The sequence below is a fragment of the Ranitomeya imitator genome, chromosome 1, assembly GCF_032444005.1.
Source record: "Ranitomeya imitator isolate aRanImi1 chromosome 1, aRanImi1.pri, whole genome shotgun sequence".
Taxonomy (NCBI): domain Eukaryota; kingdom Metazoa; phylum Chordata; class Amphibia; order Anura; family Dendrobatidae; genus Ranitomeya; species Ranitomeya imitator.
This window is the reverse complement of record NC_091282.1, coordinates 66,465,845-66,474,019: the sequence shown is the minus strand read 5'-3', so window position 1 is coordinate 66,474,019 and position 8,175 is coordinate 66,465,845.

Below are 8,175 nucleotides of genomic sequence, written 5' to 3'. Positions count from 1 at the left end.
TTCATTAAGAAGAATGGATGGTTTTGACATTAAAATGGGCACTCTAGGTGTTTTCCTGGCCCCCCACTCACTGCCGACTATGCTGCCCCATTGACTTGCATTGGGTTTCGTGTTTCGGTCGATCCCGACTTTTCGCCATAATCGGCCGATTTCACTCGACCCGACTTTTGAGATAGTCGGGTTTCGCGAAACCCGGCTCGACTCTAAAAAGGTCAAGGTCGCTCAACTCTAGTCTCTGCAGCCCTCTTGGAGAACACGTCCGCATATGGCCAATAGTGTTTGGGGAGAGAGAAAAGATCTGCGGGTACTTCAGTTGTTGCAACCTGAACGCACTCCCTCAGACATCTACCCTCACAAGATTCACACCATCCCAGAATTCTCCCTGAGGACCACTCTATATGAGGAGAGTGGTAGCTTAGCCGCGGTATCCCCAACAAGACCTCATCAATTCCCTTGGGAATGACTAGCAGGGAGATAATCTCCTAAAGAGATGGAGGCATGGATAAAGTAAATAGGATGGTTTGGTGTGTTATCTGTGAGGGCAGTGTCGACCCATTCACCACTCATACGGTCACAGGATTGGTGAGCATCAAAAGAGGTATTGCGTGTTGCTGGGCGAAGGCAGATGACATAAAATTTCCCTCCGCCCCGGAATCCACACAAAGCTCTACCGTAAGAGTGGATGGTCCTATAGTAATTGTCCCCTTAAAGGACAGTTCAGAGGAAAACGTCGCCGTGTCCATGTACTTCCTCCTACAACCACTAGATGCTGCCGTTTTCGCGACTGCTGGGAACATCTGGAGGCAAGATGTTCTGACTGCTGGCAGACATGACAGACCTTGAGTGAATGAGCGGTCCGGGACTTAGATCCCGCTCGTGACACCTCTATGTCCTCCTGTGACTTGGACTCCGGGACCAAAGATTCCAGAGGTTTGGCAAAGGTGGGAGCCTGTTATGAAAGGTAATTCAGTACCACAAGGGACATAGAGGTCAGCGCACATACAGTGACCTGGCATTAACCCAAAAAACAAGAACGAGCTCTGAGACGTGGGAACTCTGTTGACCGCAATCCCTAATCCTCTCCAACCACACTAAAGGCAGCCGTGGATTGCGCCTAACGCTCCCTATGCAACTCGGCACGGCCTGAGAAACTAGCTAGCCTGAAGATAGAAAATAAGCCTACCTTGCCTCAGAGAAATACCCCAAAGGAAAAGGCAGCCCCCACATATAATGACTGTGAGTTAAGATGAAAAGACCAACGTAGAGATGAAATAGATTTAGCAAAGTGAGGCCCAACTTTCTGAACAGAGCGAGGATAGGAAAGGTAACTTTGCGGTCAACACAAAACCCTACAAAAACCACGCAAAGGGGGCAAAAAGACCCTCCGTACCGAACTAACGGCACGGAGGTACACCCTCTGCGTCCCAGAGCTTCCAGCAAGCAGAAAAAAACAAATAGACAAGCTGGACAGAAAAAAACAGCAAACAAATAGCAAAGAGGAACTTAGCTATGCAGAGCCGCAGGCCACAGGAACAATCCAGGAGGAAACAGGTCCAATACTAGAACATTGACTGGAGGCCAGGATCAAAGCACTAGGTGGAGTTAAATAGAGCAGCACCTAACGACTTCACCACATCACCTGAGGAAGGAAACTCAGAAGCCGCAGTACCACTTTCCTCCACCAACGGAAGCTCACAGAGAGAACCAGCCGAAGTACCACTTGTGACCACAGGAGGGAGCTCTGCCACAGAATTCACAACAGTACCCCCCCTTGAGGAGGGGTCACCGAAACCTCACCAGAGCTCCCAGGACGACCAGGATGAGCCATATGAAAGGCACGAACAAGATCGGGAGCATGGACATCAGAGGCAAAGACCCAGGAATTATCTTCCTGAGCATAACCCTTCCACTTAACCAAATACTGGAGTTTCCGCCTTGAAACACGAGAATCCAAAATCTTCTCCACATATACTCCAACTCCCCCTCCACCAAAACCGGGGCAGGAGGATCAACAGATGGAACCATAGGTGCCACGTATCTCCGCAACAATGACCTATGGAATACGTTATGTTTGGAAAAAGAATCTGGAAGGGTCAGACGAAAAGACACAGGATTAAGAACCTCAGAAATCCTATACGGACCAATAAAACGAGGTTTAAACTTAGGAGAGGAAACCTTCATAGGAATATGATGAGAAGATAACCAAACCAAGTCCCCAACCCGAAGTCGGGGACCCACACAGCGTCTGCGATTAGCGAAACGTTGAGCCTTCTCCTGGGACAAAGTCAAATTGTCCACTACATGAGTCCAAATCAGCTGCAACCTGTCCACCACAGTATCCACACCAGGACAGTCCGAAGACTCAACCTGCCCTGAAGAGAAACGAGGATGGAACACAGAGTTGCAGAAAAACGGTGAAACCAAGGTAGCCGAGCTGGCCCGATTATTAAGGGCGAACTCAGCCAAAGGCAAAAAGGACACCCAGTCATCCTGATCAGCAGAAACAAAGCATCTCAGATATGTTTCCAAGGTCTGATTGGTTCGTTCGGTCTGGCCATTAGTCTGAGGATGGAAAGCCGAGGAAAAAGACAAGTCAATGCCCATCCTAGCACAAAAGGCTCGCCAAAACCTCGAAACAAACTGGGAACCTCTGTCAGAAACGATATTCTCTGGAATGCCATGTAAACGAACCACATGCTGGAAAAACAATGGCACCAAATCAGAGGAGGAAGGCAATTTAGACAAGGGTACCAAATGGACCATCTTAGAGAAGCGATCACAGACCACCCAAATGACTGACATCTTTTGAGAGACGGGAAGATCTGAAATAAAATCCATAGAGATATGTGTCCAAGGCCTCTTCGGGACCGGCAAGGGCAAAAGCAACCCACTGGCACGAGGACAGCAGGGCTTAGCCCGAGCACAAATCCCACAGGACTGCACAAAAGTACGCACATCCCGCGACAGAGATGGCCACCAAAAAGATCTAGCCACTAACTCTCTGGTACCAAAGATTCCAGGATGACCAGCCAACACCGAACAATGAACCTCAGAGATAACTTTATTCGTACATCTATCAGGGACAAACAGTTTCTCCGCTGGGCAACGATCAGGTTTATTAGCCTGAAATTTTTGCAGCACCCGCCGCAAATCAGGGGAGATGGCAGACACAATTACTCCCTCTTTGAGGATACTCGCCGGCTCAGATACACCCGGAGAGTCGGGCACAAAACTCCTAGACAGAGCATCCGCCTTCACATTTTTAGAGCCCGGAAGGTATGAAATCACAAAGTCAAAACGGGCAAAAAACAACGACCAACGAGCCTGTCTAGGATTCAACCGCTTGGCGGACTCGAGATAAGTCAAGTTCTTATGATCAGTCAAGACCACCACACGATGCTTAGCTCCTTCAAGCCAATGACGCCACTCCTCGAATGCCCACTTCATGGCCAGCAACTCTCGATTGCCCACATCATAATTTCGCTCAGCAGGCGAAAACTTCCTGGAAAATAAGGCGCATGGTTTCATCACAGAGCAATCAGAACTTCTCTGCGACAAAACAGCCCCTGCTCCAATCTCAGAAGCATCAACCTCGACCTGGAACGGAAGCGAAACATCTGGTTGACACAACACAGGGGCAGAAGAAAAACGACGCTTCAACTCTTGAAAAGCTTCCACCGCAGCACAAGACCAATTGACCAAATCAGCACCTTTCTTGGTCAAATCGGTCAATGGTTTAGCAATACTAGAAAAATTGCAGATGAAGCGACGATAAAAATTAGCAAAGCCCAGGAACTTTTGCAGACTTTTCAGAGATGTCGGCTGAGTCCAATTATGGATGGCTTGGACCTTAACAGGGTCCATCTCGATAGTAGAAGGGGAAAAGATGAACCCCAAAAATGAAACCTTCTGAACACCAAAGAGACACCTTGATCCCTTCACAAACAAAGAATTAGCACGCAGGACCTGAAACACCGTTCTGACCTGCTTCACATGAGACTCCCAATCATCCGAGAAGATCAAAATGTCATCTAAGTACACAATCAGGAATTTATCCAGGTACTCTCAGAAGATGTCATGCATAAAGGACTGAAACACTGATGGAGCATTGGCAAGTCCGAATGGCATTACTAGATACTCAAAATGGCCCTCGGGCGTATTAAATGCAGTTTTCCACTCATCGCCTCGCTTAATACGCACAAGATTATACGCACCACGAAGATCTATCTTGGTGAACCAACTAGCCCCCTTAATCCGAGCAAACAAATCAGATAACAATGGCAAGGGGTACTGAAATTTAACCATGATCTTATTTAGAAGGCGGTAATCTATACAAGGTCTTAGTGAACCATCCTTCTTGGCTACAAAAAAGAATCCTGCTCCTAATGGCGACGATGATGGGCGAATATGCCCCTTCTCCAAAGACTCCTTCACATAACTCCGCATAGCGGCGTGCTCAGGCACAGATAAATTAAACAGTCGACCTTTTGGGAATTTACTACCAGGAATCAAATCGATAGCACAATCACAATCCCTATGCGGAGGTAGGGTATCGGACTTGGGCTCATCAAATAAATCCCGGTAATCAGACAAGAACTCAGGAACCTCAGAAGGGGTGGATGACAAAATAGTCAGAAATGGGACATCACCATGTACCCCCTGACAACCCCAGCTGGACACAGACATGGATTTCCAATCTAATACTGGATTATGGACTTGTATCCATGGCAACCCCAACACGAGCACATCATGCAGATTATGAAACACCAGAAAGCGAATAACCTCCTGATGTGCAGGAGCCATGCACATGGTCAGCTGGGTCCAGTACTGAGGCTTATTCTTGGCCAAAGGCGTAGCATCAAGTCCTCTCAATGGAATAGGACACTGCAAGGGCTCCAAGAAAAACCCACAATGTCTAGCATACTCCAAGTCCATCAAATTCAGAGCAGCGCCTGAGTCCACAAATGCCATGACAGAATACGATGACAAAGAGCAGATCAAGGTAACAGACAGAAGAAATTTTGACTGTACCATACCAATGGTGTCAGACCTAGCGAACCGCTTAGTGCGCTTAGGACAATCAGAGATAGCATGAGTGGAATCACCACAGTAGAAACACAGCCCATTCAGACGTCTGTGTTCTTGCCGTTCAACTCTGGTCAAAGTCCTATCGCACTGCATAGGCTCAGGTTTAAGCTCAGGTAATACCGCCAAATGGTGCACAGATTTACTCTCGCGCAAGCATCGACCGATCTGAATGGCCAAAGACATAGACTCATTCAGACCAGCAGGCATAGGAAATCCCACCATGACATCCTTAAGGGCTTCAGAGAGACCTTTTCTGAAAATAGCTGCGAGCGCACCTTCATTCCACTGAGTGAGTATGGACCACTTTCTAAATTTCTGACAATATACCTCTATTTCATCCTGACCCTGACACAGAGCCAGCAAATTCTTCTCTGCCTGATCCACAGAATTAGGCTCATCGTACAGCAATCCGAGCGCCAGGAAAAATGCATCGATATTACTTAATGCAGGATCTCCTGACGCAAGAGAAAATGCCCAGTCCTGAGGGTCGCCACGCAAAAAAGAAATAACGATCCTAACTTGTTGAACTGGGTCACCAGAGGAGCGAGGTTTCAAAGCCAGAAATAGTTTACAATTATTTTTGAAACTCAGAAATTTAGTTCTATCTCCAAAAAACAAATCAGGAATAGGAATTCTCGGTTCTAACATAGAATTCTGAACCACAAAGTCTTGAATACTTTGTACTCTTGCCGTGAGCTGATCCACACATGAAGACAGACCTTTAATGTCCATTGCTACACCTGTGTCTTGAACCACCCAAATGTCTAGGGGAAAAAAAAGGCAAAACACAGTGCAGAGAAAAAAAAATGGTCTCAGAACTTCTTTTTTCCCTCTATTGAGAATCATTAGTACTTTGGGCCTCCAGTACTGTTATGAAAGGTAATTCAGTACCACAATGGACATAGAGGTCAGCGCACATACAGTGACCTGGCAATAACCCAGAAAACAAGAACGAGCTCTGAGACGTGGGAACTCTGTTGACCGCAATCCCTAATCCTCTCCAACCACACTAAAGGCAGCCGTGGATTGCGCCTAACGCTCCCTATGCAACTCGGCACGGCCTGAGAAACTAGCTAGCCTGAAGATAGAAACTAAGCCTACCTTGCCTCAGAGAAATACCCCAAAGGAAAAGGCAGCCCCCACATATAATGACTGTGAGTTAAAATGAAAAAACAAACGTAGAGATGAAATAGATTTAGCAAAGTGAGGCCCAACTTTCTGAACAGAGCGAGGATAGGAAAGGTAACTTTGCGGTCAACACAAAACCCTACAAAAACCACGCAAAGGGGGCAAAAAGACCCTCCGTACCGAACTAACGGCACGGAGGTACACCCTCTGCGTCCCAGAGCTTCCAGCAAGCAGAAAAAAACAAATAGACAAGCTGGACAGAAAAAAACAGCAAACAAATAGCAAAGAGGAACTTAGCTATGCAGAGCCGCAGGCCACAGGAACGATCCAGGAGGAAACAGGTCCAATACTAGAACATTGACTGGAGGCCAGGATCAAAGCACTAGGTGGAGTTAAATAGAGCAGCACTACTAAAGCAGGATGGCACCATTGAAGCTCTAAAAAACTATAGGGAGAAAAATACTTTATCTAAAAAACTAATTAAAGCTGCCAAAAAGGAAACAGAGAAGCACATTGCTAAGGAGAGTAAAACTAATCCCAAACTGTTCTTCAACTATATCAATAGTAAAAGAATAAAAACTGAAAATGTAGGCCCCTTAAAAAATAGTGAGGAAAGAATGGTTGTAGATGACGAGGAAAAAGCTAACATATTAAACACCTTCTTCTCCACGGTATTCACGATGGAAAATGAAATGCTAGGTGAAATCCCAAGAAACAATGAAAACCCTATATTAAGGGTCACCAATCTAACCCAAGAAGAGGTGCGAAACCGGCTAAATAAGATTAAAATAGATAAATCTCCGGGTCCGGATGGCATACACCCACGAGTACTAAGAGAACTAAGTAATGTAATAGATAAACCATTATTTCTTATTTTTAGTGACTCTATAGCGACAGGGTCTGTTCCGCAGGACTGGCGCATAGCAAATGTGGTGCCAATATTCAAAAAGGGCTCTAAAAGTGAACCTGGAAATTATAGGCCAGTAAGTCTAACCTCTATTGTTGGTAAAATATTTGAAGGGTTTCTGAGGGATGTTATTCTGGATTATCTCAATGAGAATAACTGTTTAACTCCATATCAGCATGGGTTTATGAGAAATCGCTCCTGTCAAACCAATCTAATCAGTTTTTATGAAGAGGTAAGCTATAGGCTGGACCACGGTGAGTCATTGGACGTGGTATATCTCGATTTTTCCAAAGCGTTTGATACCGTGCCGCACAAGAGGTTGGTACACAAAATGAGAATGCTTGGTCTGGGGGAAAATGTGTGTAAATGGGTTAGTAACTGGCTTAGTGATAGAAAGCAGAGGGTGGTTATAAATGGTATAGTCTCTAACTGGGTCGCTGTGACCAGTGGGGTACCGCAGGGGTCAGTATTGGGACCTGTTCTCTTCAACATATTCATTAATGATCTGGTAGAAGGTTTACACAGTAAAATATCGATATTTGCAGATGATACAAAACTATGTAAAGCAGTTAATACAAGAGAAGATAGTATTCTGCTACAGATGGATCTGGATAAGTTGGAAACTTGGGCTGAAAGGTGGCAGATGAGGTTTAACAATGATAAATGTAAGGTTATACACATGGGAAGAGGGAATCAATATCACCATTACACACTGAACGGGAAACCACTGGGTAAATCTGACAGGGAGAAGGACTTGGGGATCCTAGTTAATGATAAACTTACCTGGAGCAGCCAGTGCCAGGCAGCAGCTGCCAAGGCAAACAGGATCATGGGGTGCATTAAAAGAGGTCTGGATACACATGATGAGAGCATTATACTGCCTCTGTACAAATCCCTAGTTAGACCGCACATGGAGTACTGTGTCCAGTTTTGGGCACCGGTGCTCAGGAAGGATATAATGGAACTAGAGAGAGTACAAAGGAGGGCAACAAAATTAATAAAGGGGATGGGAGAACTACAATACCCAGATAGATTAGCGAAATTAGGATTAT